The sequence below is a fragment of the Camellia sinensis genome, chromosome 10, assembly GCF_055761805.1.
Source record: "Camellia sinensis isolate YWXY chromosome 10, ASM5576180v1, whole genome shotgun sequence".
Taxonomy (NCBI): domain Eukaryota; kingdom Viridiplantae; phylum Streptophyta; class Magnoliopsida; order Ericales; family Theaceae; genus Camellia; species Camellia sinensis.
In genome coordinates, this window is record NC_138970.1 from 66327447 (window position 1) to 66342338 (window position 14892).

General features: G+C 32.7%; 1 long non-coding RNA gene across 2 annotated transcripts in view; it reads right to left on the reverse strand.

The window, feature by feature from the left end:
• Positions 1 to 591: 591 nt before the first annotated feature.
• Positions 592 to 14892, reverse strand: part of LOC145801154 (uncharacterized) — a 29422-nt gene continuing 15121 nt past the window's right edge. Inside the window, exons 1-3 of one of the 2 annotated variants that reach the window (XR_014342140.1) lie at positions 6832 to 7498; positions 3701 to 3882; positions 592 to 939 (exon numbers count right to left, since the gene is read on the reverse strand). This is a non-coding gene — a long non-coding RNA (uncharacterized LOC145801154). Of the gene's footprint in view, positions 940 to 3700; positions 3883 to 6831; positions 7499 to 14892 lie in introns of those variants that run through there. The other variant, XR_014342141.1, reaches the window with a different exon arrangement.

Below are 14892 nucleotides of genomic sequence, written 5' to 3' on the forward strand. Positions count from 1 at the left end.
AACGGTCCGACATGACCCCATAAACTGTCCTGCTACATCGGTCCGACATGACCCCGTAAACTGTCTTCTACAACGGTCCGACATGACCCCGTAAACTGTCCTGCTACAACGGTCCGACATGACCCCGTAAACTGTCTTCTACATCTGACACGACCACACAGTGTCTGCTTCAACGGTCCGACATGACCCCGTAAACTGTCTGCTACAACGGTCTGACACGACCATACCGTGTCTCCTATCCTGTTTTATTTTATTTATCAGTTTATTTTTCTGTTTTGTAACTCTCTCCAAACTCAAGTTGGTTTGTGTCTAACCTCCTTGAGTTTGAGGGGGGCTGTTAAACCCACTAAACCTAACCCACTACTACCTACCACACACACTCACCTCCTCACCTAACCTACCACTACCACCTCCACTTCATCCCCTACCACTTCACCTACTACCTTCTTCTCTTCTATATATTTGATCATTGTAAACATAACAAAATATCAATATACACAACAATCTTGTAATACATCAAATAATATATACACAATTTATGCTCTCTCTCTATCAATTTATCTTCTTACAAATAATATTGACAATCACTCATGACATTGGTGCAATTGCACACAAAACACAAATTTCAAATTCATCCATAAATTATTACATGGCTAATAATAAAGTAAGTCCAGTTGTACCCACAAAACACAAGGTTTTGCTAGTAGCATCATCAACCCAACAAACAAGAACACACACTACAAAGAGCAAAAACACACGCTACAAAGAGCAAACAGTAAGAGCCAAAAGCTTATTGAAATTTAGACAATAGTCCAATAAAATGTAATCGTAACAACTAAATAGTTTCCATAGATATATGAGACCACCCTGTAACCTTGGTTGGTTTCTCCAACTTCTTGATCTTCATAGAATTTGAGAAAGTCATGCCTCGAAAATCACCTGCGAAGGAAAAAGCCAAATCTTAATAGTTTATAAAGAAACCAGAGAGAAGAAAAATACTATAAAAGGAACAAACACATTTCTTTTCTTTCGAATAGACAACATGGATGTCTCAACAACATATGCCTTATCTTAGTTAGAGATGCCAAAAAAAAGCAAAGCCAAATAGTTATTAGGTCAATCTCAAAAGAAGAAGAAAATTATTAGGAAAATCAGAAGGGATAAAAATGCTAAAGCAGGAACAAAGTACAAACATATATATTCCATGTATTTGTTTGTACTTTTATTTTAGCATAAATTTATTTCAAAGTTTATTTCTTTCCTTAAAAAGAAGTCTACATACAACCTACTATGTCCTATGCTCTGTCTGTTTTGAAGGGGAAACAAAAATCTATGAATGGTTTTTTGAAAAATGTGTTCAATAGAAAATAGTTCCTATATTTGGTTAGGACTCTAAAAATGATGATACTAATAGTTGTGGTAGCGGTGGTGTGGGTTGTGATAGTGGGTGGTTGGGTGGTGGCTATGGTAATGGTAGTGACAATGGTGGTTATAGTGTGATTGGTGGTAGAGAGGTGATAATGGTAACTAGTGGGCTGTTAAGCACACCAAAAATAAAGTCCAAACTGTACCTAAATTCCGTAGAATAATGGCAAGTTTAGGTATCAATTCACAAGGACTAATGTGAAATTCAACTAATTTTAATGGCAAGATTCCTAGATTAATTTAGATGAGAATAATAGATGATAATTAAATTAAAGTGAGAATTAAAATAACAACTAGAAAATTAAAGGGTAAATTACAAATACACCCATTGAGGTTTGTTTAAAGTATAGATTGCCCTTGTGATTCGAAAAATTATAAATACCCCCTTTTCAAAAAAAAATTATTTAACAGAATTAACTAAAAAATGAAATTCATAATTGCTCTCCTATACAATAATAAAATTATTTAAATTATTAATTGAAACATATTTGTAATATCATTAAAAACTGTTAATTGACTTGATGATTTATTAATAAAAGAGGCAATTTGTTATGAAATTAGAAATCTCAGAGGATGACATGTAATTTCCAAAACCACAAGGGGTGATTCATATTTTAATCAAACATCGCGAGATGTATTTGTAATTTACTTAAAATTTTAAATTAACACTAAAGATTAAGATTGAGAATTTGATTTGGGAAAAATCCTAGGGCAAAAAATCCACCAATAGCTGCATAAATAGGGTTTAACATTGACATCTAATTGCAATACGGTTTGAACTACTCAATGTTTCACAACTACAAGTTTGAAACATTGATCAAAAGGATTGTCGTGTTCAACGTATAGGAACGAATCATTTCAAGTAGTACATGTCGTTCGCTCTAGACTACGGTAGTAATATGACTCGTCTCTCATAGCATGACTTGTCTCACACTTTGAGTACAACACATAGAAAACCATTGTATGAAAAGTATTCAATAATCACAGAAAGTAGAATTCTGAAAGGAATAGAGAGAAATTGAAGTTAAAACTTCTAAAACATTTATACAACTTGCTCAAACTATTTAAACAATCAAAGCCTAGTTAAAACTCTATATACATGGCTAGGGTTTCATCAAAACTCTAAAAAGAGAAGCTTAGCCGCTCATGAAGGAGTAGAAAGATTGATGAAGAAGCTGCCATGGAAGACCTCCAATCCTTCAACTCCAAAACTCCAAAACCCTAGCCTCCTTTGCCTATTTTTTAAAGAATTTTCGAACCCTAGAACAGCATTGTTTTCCTCATCTTATACTTTTCCAACAAAACAGGTGACTTTAGAAAAAATGTGCATGAAAATCAACGTAGCCGCACGTGCGAGAAAGGTCGCACGTATGGGAAAGGCTCCGCACATGCGGGAAAAACCCTCTGCACGTGTGCATTATGCAGTTTGTTTGGATTTTCAAGAAGGGGGCCGCACGTGTAGGAATGACCCTCTGCACGTGCGGTGCATGCTTTTCAACTAAAATATCACTTTTTGGCTCATTTTGTAGTTCAAACGCGTCAAATTTGATTCACATCAAACATTGGTAAAATGTACAAAGTCGTATCAAGAAGAGGGTTAAGAAATCTCAATTATAGGCCTCAATTATATACATTTCGGTCTCAATCACATCCCTCAACTTACAACTTGCTAGTCATGGAGTAAGGAAACAAAGAAAGAAGGAAAAAAAAGAAAGCAAAATCTAGTGATATCCTCTTTTGTTGAAAGAATGATTGCATTTAGCATATGTTTGAACTGGATAATCCTTTGTGATAGGTTTAAAGTTGAACAAATTGAAATAGGAAGAAAAACATTAATTGATGCAGGGAAATGCTATATGCAAGATATGTCATTTGTGAGTTTGATTATCATAAATGGCATAACTTAATACCACGGGAGTCATGACTAAAAAAAAAAAAAAATTGAGTTATAACCAAACATCATTTGAAGTATAACCAAACAACTCTTGAATCATAAATAAAATAATGTTATAATCAACATCACAATATGTCATAAGTAACAACACTGTAAGTCATAGCAAATGACACATAAATCTAACTAAAAGTGTATATAGTACACACTACCATAAAATTTCCATACCTAGCATTCCTCAAAAATAAAGTTAATAGTAAAAACAAGAAGAACTAACATTTTGTGCAATAACATTTTTTTTTTTGTGTGTGTGTGTGTGTATCAATAGGATATGTATGCATAAACCTTTCCTCTAAAGAGTTGATAATCTGCAATTGTTAATACCTGACAACGGTGTTAACATTAGTTATCTTCGGCAAAGTCATTATTTTCGACAAAGTCATCTTCAACAAGTTGTCAACGTCAAAGTCGATCATATTCATCTTCATCTTCGCAAAGTTTGTCAACGTCAACGTCAAAGTGATAGCGAATGTCAAGTTCCTCCCAGTCAAGGTCATCATCATTGCCTATGTAGCAATTAAGGAGAAACTAATGTTAATATTTGGCAATGTTGAAGTAAAAATAATTTGTTTGTAAAATAATGAACCTAGCCACATCTTCTATACTGTAAACAATTGGCGGTGGCATGAAGTATATCTGAAGCAATGGCGGAGCTAGAATTTTGGCTAAGGTATTAGTAAAATAAAATGTTATGTTTATAATAGTGTTTCCCATTCCGTTGCGCTTCGACCCTAATAAACTTAACTCTTATTTCTAATCATGACATTGACTTAGACTATAAGGATCATCTCCAAACAAAATAAACTATTTTATTGAGAGATTTCATCAAAAAAATAAATAATCATTCTACATATTTGTATATATATTTGTCACAGAAGGGAGAAAAAATACCAATAAGAACTAACTAGCAAATATTATCAAAGATAAGGAAACAAACATTTAAAGACAGATTTTATAACATCATCAAGGTGATTTCTGTCATAAAATGAACATTTGAATAGTGCAAATTATAAGAACTGTTTTAAAATAAAATAAAATAAAATAAGAGTATATAATCAAATTTAGAGGAGACAAATTGAAAGAACTATTTACAAACCTATACTAAACCATAGATTTTAGAAAGTTGAGGAGGGGCACTAGGCCCATGCCCCCTTCGTCCCTGATGTGAAGAGAAATTCTATAATTCACACAATAAAAATGATGTGTATCATATGTTTAATTATTCCGTTCAAAAGAAAAAGGACAAACTTCACTTTACCCCCTATAGTTTGGGTTATGTCTTGTTTACCCCCTTAATATTTAAAAATGATCACATAACCCTTTTGTGGTTTGTGGATTGAAGTGCACCGTTAAGCCGTTAAAGATTTAATAAAAAAGACTAAAATACCCTTGTATTTTCTTCATTTGTTTGAAAGGTAAGTTCATTTTAACCCCTTGTGCTTTATTCCATGTGCGATTTGTTACCTTGAAATTTGAAAATAAGCATATAACCTTCTTATATCTGCCACATGTTTTACACTACTTGTTAAGTTGAACGGAATGTTTAACGGTACACTTTAGTCCACAAACTACGTGGGGGTTATGTGATTATTTCCAAACATCAAGAGGTGAACCGTACATGACTCAAACCACAAGGGGCAAAGTGAAGTTTGCTCAAAAGGTTAGTTATAATCCGTAGTGATGTTTGTTATGATTTAGGTATGATTCATTATAGTGTTGGTTATGATTTAATTATGACTTATTGTAATTGTTACTTTGGTTATGGTTAAATTTTTTTTAGTTATACCTCAAATGATATTTGGTTTATGACTTATTGTGGTGTTAATTATGACGTATTGTGGTTACTATTTTAATTATGACCAATGAGATCTTTAGTTATGTCTCAAGTGAATTTTGGTTATGACCCGTTGTTTTTTATTTTATTTTAATTATGACTGAAAGTGATTTAATTATGATATTTGTAATATTAGTACCACAATTATCATAACTTGCATATAGTACACACTCTAAAAATATGTGTGTATTGTATGATCCATCTTAAGAATATATATATACTATTAATTCTTAAATACAAAGTTCATTGCTGCTAACATCATTTGTATCTCAAGCATGTGATAGGGTGTGTATCATATGTATTTTTTTATGTTTTTTTTGGGTATATATTATGAAAATTTGTGACAATTGTTATATAATTTTCTGATAGAATTACGAGAGTTTATTATTAAAAAATAAAGTTAAACATTACAAAAATGTCTAATTTTAGTTTTGAATCACAAATTATTGTAATTTTATTAAAAAACTACATAATATTTAATATAAAAATATATTTTAAAAAAAATACTTGCACCACCTTCGGAAGGGATTTCCCGTATTGTTGGACACCAATAATTATATGAACCCCACTTAACTACGCCGAATTTACCTAGAATGAAAATGTGTAATTGAGATTGAATTTATGTAGTGTGTGGTCTATGTGTGAAATAAATCTAAACCATAAAATGATAAATCTAAATGTGTAGTATTACTGTGTTGGACACACCATGGTTGTTAGTGAGGTAGCTGTGTGGTCAGGTCTAGTACCTTATTTCACCCTTTTGACTGACTAGTATTTACCTTGTGAAAATATTTTTAGAAGTTAATTTTATGTTTGCACTTTTATAATTTGACTCAAATTTTATTTTGATCCCTACATTTTAATTCCAGTTTCAATTTGATTCTCTCATTCAAATTTTCGTTATTTTTTCTATGTGTACATTTCAAAATCGTTATTTTTAACTTCCAACTTGAATAGAAGGACCAAACTAAAACAAGATTTAAAGTATAGAAATCAAACTGTTTAATTTGAAATCATAGGGACCAAAGTGGAGCTTGGTTTAAATTATAAGAGTTAAAAGTGCAACTAACCCTAATCTAATTATTAACTTGCTAATTTCCTAACTTTGTCAAAAATAAAATAAAATAAAAATAATAATTAAAAAATAAATAAATATTATCATTTTGCAAACTTATAAGCACCTAACTGTAATGTTGCCTAAAGTTAACCATATTCATTAGTAATGTGAGAGATTGTGTAGAATATTATGTAAAATATTTGGGATTCCTAACATTGTTCAATTATCATTGGACACGGCATAGGTTTGTGTTCCCTTATCTTATGTTTGGTTCATTGGAATTAAATGAAATAGAATGGCCATTCCATTAGAACATATATTTTCATATTTGGTGTACTAAAAATATAATATAAAATATATTATAAATAGAATTATTGTTTACTATTGTAAAAGATTGATCATTTCACAAAAAGGCTAAAATATGATTATTCCATTTCAATCCACATTTTTATTCCAATGAATCAAATAGTACCTTATCATAACTACTTTTTTCTTAGCTGTAAGATGTATAGGTAAAAAATCGAGAAGTGAAGTTGCCTTGCAAATATATAATTGGAGTTTTACCTGGAAATTTGGGGCAGAGTCGTGCTTTGGTTTTGGCTGGAATTTCAATATCATTTACATTCGGGCCAAAACACACGAGACTTGGAAGATTTAGAAGCCTGACAATGGAAATTTATCGCGAAAAGATTTCTTGCGAAAAGATTTTTTGCAAAAAGATTTCTGCTTCGTTTTCCCTGGTGACAATCTTTTCTACCTTCTCGCAATGTTCAACTGTTAGATTTTGTAGATTCACAAGAGCGTTGGCCATGGAAATTGTGAATATATATCTCAGGTTGTCAGAGTGCTGCACTGTTAGAAATGTTAGACTTTCGAAACAATGAGTTTGTTGGGAAATATTCTTCCATATGTGCGTCAACTTTGGCAAATACATCAATTCCAATACGATTAACTGAGCGATTAATGTTTCTTTCTTAGCAACATCAGCACATACACCCTCTTGGAGATCAAATATCATTTCCAGTGAATCACACCACCATACTTTTAGCCCTTCTATATTGTGCAGCCTTTGCATTAACTTGGACGAGACAACACTTGATAATTTTCCACAACACTGCACCCGCATGAATGTTACTTTGTCAAGGCATCCGACTTCAAGTTGATTGTGCCATATCTCAGTTGGCTCATCAATTCTTGTGACATTAAGTGTTCCCTCGGTGCTTAAAATAAACTGCAACTGTTATCACCTCAATTGTGTTAGTGACATATTTACTAATCCATTGTTTAGTTAAAAAATGAAGATCGGATTAATAGTCAAATACATATCATTTCTAACAAAATAGTCAAGGGACTAATTATTTAGGGCTAACAGTTCATTGTATCGTAATTCGCCTCTATCTAGTCCGTCCAAACAAACACTTCTTAGTGTTAACACCATTTATTTGGGAGCTGGGAACAATTGACAACAGAATAATGATATACAAACAGAAAAAAACATATAACTAAGACTTATCCTTTTAAAATTATGTGCCCATTAAAATGACATTTAATTACAAAAAATACCACCATTACATCATTCTAGAAAAAATTGGGAAAAATATCATATCAGTAGAGTTTTGAAAAATAATTACAAATTAGTGAGAAACTTAATAAATATTTAATCAAAATTGTGAACTTTTTCACGGAGTTGTATTTTTTTTTTCTTTTCTGACATCCACTGTGATGTAATAATCCCAAAAAAATTATGCCTAATTTTTTTTTTTTTTTTAAAGAATTGATTGAATTTCTTGACAAAATCTTTGACCACATCAATGTTAAGAGTTTATTCTCCTTGATGTTGTGTACCCAACAATTCTTTCCTCTTCAAACATTTAGAGGTTTATCCTTAGTTTAATGAATATTGGAAATATTTTCTTTGAAAGAATGGGTTGTTAATGTCGAACACTATAATTTTAAGACAACTCACTTACCTTTCTATCCAAGAGATGGTGTTGAGCTGAGTTAAAAAATTCCACTTTTCGAACATTGCGCTGTGATGCTGAAGGGAGTGCCCTCATGTTGGGACAGTTGATTACTTTTATCTCCTCGATGAATGATCCTTTAATTGTGTAAGCTTGGGGACAAACTCTTGAGGCTTGGCAGATGATAGAGTTTGAGACTACTTAGTTGAGGGAACATGATTATATTTGTTGCGACTTCATCATCTACTTTTGGTTCCTCATTAACAATTGCTTCCAGCACACCACATTCAGCCACAACTATTTCTCGTAGTTTCACAAGAAGTTTGGCTTTAGAAGATGAGAATACATATCTCAAACTGCTACAACCCACTACTGTTAAGGATGTCAGGTTCTGAAAGCTTGGAATTCTTAGTAAGTTGTTCTTCCAAACATGTGTCAACTTTGGTAGATAAAGTAGGACCAATTTTGTTAATGAAGGGAGTACGATATCTGGATAGCCTTCCCTAACAATTATTCCTTCAAGATCAAATGCTACTTCCACAGATTGACACCACGCCACCTTAAGTCATTCAAGACTCTGCATGCCCTTAATCACATTGGATGGAAAAAGAATATTCGATAGCTTACGACACAAACCAATAATCATGTCTCTCACTTTAGGTTGAAGTTCCCTAGGCCATATCTCTATCATGTTATCCATTCCAACGATCGACAAATGCTTCAGGGTAATTAATTCAACCTATAAAATCCATTCACAGGATTACAAATATAGTTAAACACAACATATTTTATTTCCATTAAATATCATTCATTTATGTTGAAAATAACATAGCAGAATTTTCAATTATGTTTGTGTCTAGTGTGGTTTAGATAATGAAGTTGCTAACCACTTAGTCATGATCTTAAATGAATTTCATCGTGATTTAAATTAAAATTATTTTCTTCAAAAACTATAAAATTAGAGTATTACTATACAAGTTTAAAAATTACCCATTTTTTAACTTCAATGATATGACAATCAATTAAGATATCTAAGACAATATTCTTCATCATCTCTTCTCTAATTATCAACTAATCACTTCACTTACATGTCATTAAATCTAAAAAATGAGTCTAAAACGTGGACTTATATATCATTTTTCATAAAATTATACATGTTTTCTAATGCAAGCTCGCTGTACTTGAAAATCATTGATTTTCTCATGTCATAGCAAGATAAGGTTAACAAGAAAAAATAGAATATATTTTTGAGATTAATAAAATATTGGCCTCCAAACAAGTTTTACAATGTAAATCAGATTTTTGACAATTTAAGTAAATATGAGCAAGTAAAATGATTGAGTGGGATCCTTCTTGTTGTTTTTCCTTTGATTGGTCCCTCTCCAATTCTTGGGTCTAGTGCTAGTATAGGATTGTGTTTGTTTTTCAATGGCAATTTAATTGGGATAGTTGACTCCAACTATGATACTTTGTGCACTTCCCTCCTCTTTTTTTTTTTTTTTTTTTTGATCGGCAAAATAGAAACTTTATTGATGTAAGAATCAAGTATAAAGTATAAAACAAAATACATCAATAAAGAAAAAGGAAGTGCAAAAGTATCACAATGAGCTAAATCATCCCAACTAGGTTGGCATCAAAAAGCCCATAACACAGCAAAGCAGCAAAGAACAGCAGACTGAACCGCCCTACCACCAATAGCAGGTCACGCCAGATTCCATCCCAGCCCTATATATCAGCCAACATATCAAACAGAACAAAACCAACAAGACAGACCAGTAATAGAGCTTAACTGACCAACAGACCACTACCTAAGCAAAGCATTCCAGCAAACCAACAGACCATTTCCCTCCTTTGTTGATGTAAGTTATGCTTGTAATTTTACTTCTTCATCAATAAAGGCTTTTATTTGTTGATCAAAAAAATAAAATAAAAATAGATACTGTAATTAAATTTTACCATATTAGAATATTTTTATGGATAGCTTTCTTGGTGACCACTCATTGTATTGTAAAGAGACACATTATTGAATACACTTTTCTATTTCTTTAATACTGTAAACATGGTATCAGACATATTACAACCTTTTCTTGGCTGCTCGCCGGATTTCAATCCTATTTGCTATCTTTTCATCCCAAACCCCTCAGTCCTTGAACTTGAGTATCTCACAGCCACACATTTGTCTCTTTCTCCAACCATCGCCGCCATTACTCACCACAGCTCCAGCCATTGCCTCCACCTCGGACATTTATTCCATCATGCCAGCTACAGCTTCTGCCATCACGCTGGCAGTTCCGGCCCATCACCGCCGTTCTTTGCCGTTGCTCAACTACTAGCCCACATTCAATATCTTTCCTCTCCCTCTCTCAAATTTACCCATCTTTGTAATCTACACTCTCATTTTTTTAAGCAAACCCGTCCTACACACTTCCCCAAACCCACAATTTTTTAATTAACCCATCTAAAATTCTCTCTCTCTCTCTCGGGTACACTTTCTATTCAAACAAAACAATATGTTTTTCAACTCAATGACATGGGCTTGTCCCACTATTAAAATAAAAAATCCTTTTTACTAATTTTTTTTTTTTTTAAGAATATGATCTCTTGTTTCTACTCCACTCTGTCTTTTTCTCTATTTTGACATCAAATAGGTTTCTATCTTCAAACATATTTGAGTTTGAGGGGGTGGAGGGCGGTCACCGAAGGGGCGCAATGTACTTATATCATGGAAAGCAAGGAGATACACCATGCGAACCACCCAAGTTGTCCCTTGGCACACCACCCATGCCACCTCCTAGCGCACTACCACCTAAGCTGTCCCTTGGTGCACTACCTAAGCCGGCCCCTGGCGCATTCTGTCTTAAGCTGCCCCTTGGCGCACTCAATTCCTACAATGGTCTGGTACGACCATAAACTATTTTCTGACATTAACTCCGGTTGCTCATACAAAGGTCCGATACGACCATAAACTATCTTCCGTCATTAGTTTTGGCTGCTCTTACAACGGTCAGGCACAACCATAAATTGTCTTCCAGCATTATTATTTTTATTTTATTTTATTTTCTCTAGTTTCTCTTTCCAAACTCCAGTTGGTCTCTTTGCAACCACCTTGAGTTTGAGGGAGACTGTTATATATATTATATTCACTATATATATATATATATATTAAATACTGTAATTAGGTTTTACCATATTAGGATATTTTTATTGTTAGCTTTCTTGGGGACCACTCAACCTTGCCTATATATAGGCCTCTCATTGTATTGTAAAGATACATTTTATTGAATGCACTTTTCTATTTCTTCAATACTGTTAACATTGAGAAAAAATAAGGTTAACAAGAATGTTTTCTATTAAAATATCAAGCTTAAATTAATTCATTTTTGCTTTATTAATATTTTGAAAATTGGGGAATGACAAATTAGAGGCTTTCTTCTACTTTATCTGGGGAAAACTCACCTAAAAACAAAATAGGTTTATCATATACAGAGAGAGAGAGATCAGGGTGGCTTAGGGAGATAGAGGTAGGGCCACTCTTGAGATTTATGATATCTTAGGCAAACTATGAAATGAGGCCCTCTTACATATATACCTTTTTGGGTAAATTACAAATACATCTCATGAAATTTGCTTAAAATATGAATTGCCTTATGTGGTTTTGAAAATTATAGCTTGTCTCTTGAAGTTTCTAATTTCATAACAAATAGCGTATTTTATTAATAAATCATCAAGCCAATTAACAGTATTTAATGATATCAAAAATTTATTTTAATTAATAATTCAAGTAATTTTATTATTGAATAAGAGAGTAGTTAGAAATTTCTTATTTTTTCAATTAATTCTGTTAAATAAAATTTTTTGACAATGGGATATTTGTAATTTTCTAAACCACAAGGGTAATCTATATTTTAAGCAAACCTCAAGAGGTACTTATAATTTACCCTACTTTTTTTGTAAAACTTTTATGGATAAAATGAAATTTTTTTTATTTGTTAGTAGTCACAAAAAAGTTTACTTGCACAAATAATCGTTAAAATTATAAATTAAAATTTACTTCCATATATTAATATAAAAAGAAATCATTGCAAAGACTCAAAAAGATAAAAATTTGATGTTATTATTTTATAATTTAGCAATATTCAGTTTACAATTGACCCAAGTATCACATTTTAGCGGCAAAATCACTAATTAAATTTGCATAATCTAATTTATTTATCAAATCTTTTTCAATAGATAATATAACTAATCCATTCAATAATTCTTGTAACATTGTTGATCAAAGGAAAAATTTGTTCAATATATATATATATATATATGTATATATTCAATTTGGCCCAACAACACATATGAAAAAATAAAAAAATTGTTCGTCGCTGGTATATGAATTTTTTTAGGGGCCCTTTAGACTAGGCCTCAATCAATAAAAAAAAATTACAGTAAATTACAACTACACCTTTTAAAATTTTCTTAAAATACGGATTCCCCTTATGGTTTGGAAAATTATAAGTATTCTCAATTTTATTTTATTAATTAATTCATATAATTTTATTATTGTATGAGAGAGAAGTTAAAAATTTTATTTTTTCAGTCAATTTTGTTAAATAAAAAATTTTGCATAATAAAATAATAATAAAAATTGGGCCCCAATGTTTATTGGGTCTATTTGAATAATATAGTATAAGGTATTAATGAATTGGGTTATTTACTGGTCGGTCTCGTTTTTGGATTTTATTACCCATTAGATTCTGACTTAGAATCTTATGTACACATAAGTCCTGGCCCATCTATTATTTTTCCTTTTTTACCCTTGAGTGTTTTGTGTTGCCCTAAACAATCTTTTGTTCTCTCTCTTCCTCCACCATTTGTGCAGACTCTCTCTCTCTCTCTCTCTCTCTCTCTCTCTCTCTCACACACACACACACACACACACAAGACTCATCTCCCTCTACCATTCTGTAAAGAGTTTCATCGTCACACCACCATCGTCGCCTTGGTTGTTTACCCACTATGGCCACCGTCATCAACCACTGCCACCTTCGCCAACCACTGCCATCACCATTGTTCACCAACCATATCCACCGTTGTCCTCCGTTGCCATCAACGTCACCAAGACCACCACTACGGTCGTCGTCGAACCATTACCACCACCCCCACCATCATCTTCCATTCACAACTGTCGTCGTCCGTTCGCAACCACCATTGATCTACACTCCACAGTCACGAATCCACCACCTCGTTCACCAACCACATCAACCATCAGTGATCTATACTTTACCTCTATGATCTTCACTCTATTGTCGCCGATCCATCAATTTAGTTGTAGATCTACATCGATCTAGTTGTTTCAATGGTGAAATCGACTCCAAATGATTCCAAACAACACTATTTTTTCAGATCTTACTTCTTCTCCTCCTCTTCTTCCTTCTTTCTTTTTCCTTCCATCTCTCTCTCTATTTTTAAAAATAGATTTGCTGCAAAAAAAATTTTGTAATAAATTTATCAGTATCTAGTTGTGTTCAGTGATAAATTTATCACTGAATGTATTATTAATTTTTCTTGATTTTGTATTGATCTATGATGGATTCGTTTTTTTTTTTTTTTTTTAATGATAAATTTATCAGTCTCTATTGTTTATTGTGTGTGTGTATGGATTATTGTAAATAAGTGAGTGAACCTGAGTAAGAGTGAATGATTCAAATTTATTTGTAATTTTTTTTAAAAACTATTAACACTGATGAAAGTGTGTGTGTAAATATGACTGAGTAATTGAGTGGTGGAGGTGGTGGCAGTAGTGATGTAGTGGTGATAGGTGTTATTTTTGTTGAAACAATTCATTAAAATATCGCCGGAGGTGGTCGCCAGTGCTGGAGGTGATTGCCAATGACCGAAGGTACTGGTGACCGGAGGTGGTTTCTGGCGGAGGGGAAGAAAGATATAATAGTGTTGTTGGGTAGTGGGCAAGTTGCTGGATGGTGAGTTTTGGGCTAAGGGTAAAATTGGAAAAACATGGTTATAATTTGGGGTTAGGACCTAGTGGGTATTGGGGGTGTTTGGTGTGGATTATAGGGGGTGATTATAGCTTATTTTAATTTGGGAATCTGTGCTAAACTGTTTAGTACAGCTTCTGCTTACAACTTTTTAGGCAGAAATAGCTTAAATAAGCTGAGAAAAGCTGATTATTTAGAAGCTAGGGAAGGGATGCTTATGCTTACAGCTTTCTAATTATCAACTTTTAGCTTATAATAATCCACACCAAACACCCCCCTTAAGTTGTTGGACTGGCCCTGTAACTCCCCCCAAATTTGGAGCCCTACTTTGGGCCAAATTCTGGAGGCCTAAACCTTGCTTGCTCACTCTAGGATGGTGAGGAGGTATCTACTGGGGAAAGGGAAGAAGGAGACGAGATATTATTTTATATCCAATAATCTAAAACCATAAAATCTATTACTAAAATGTACATCTAAAAAAAATAGATTGAATTAAGCATATATTCCTCAAATGAGTGATGTGAAATCTGTTTATTTCAAATTCATATCTAAAAACACAATTATATTATTCAGCTTAGTGATGATTTCGAAGGTTGATAAGAATGAATATAAAAGGCGCATTACACACAAGTTCCCTTTTGTGAACTTATATTCCATTGTCTTAAATAAGAATTTGAGTG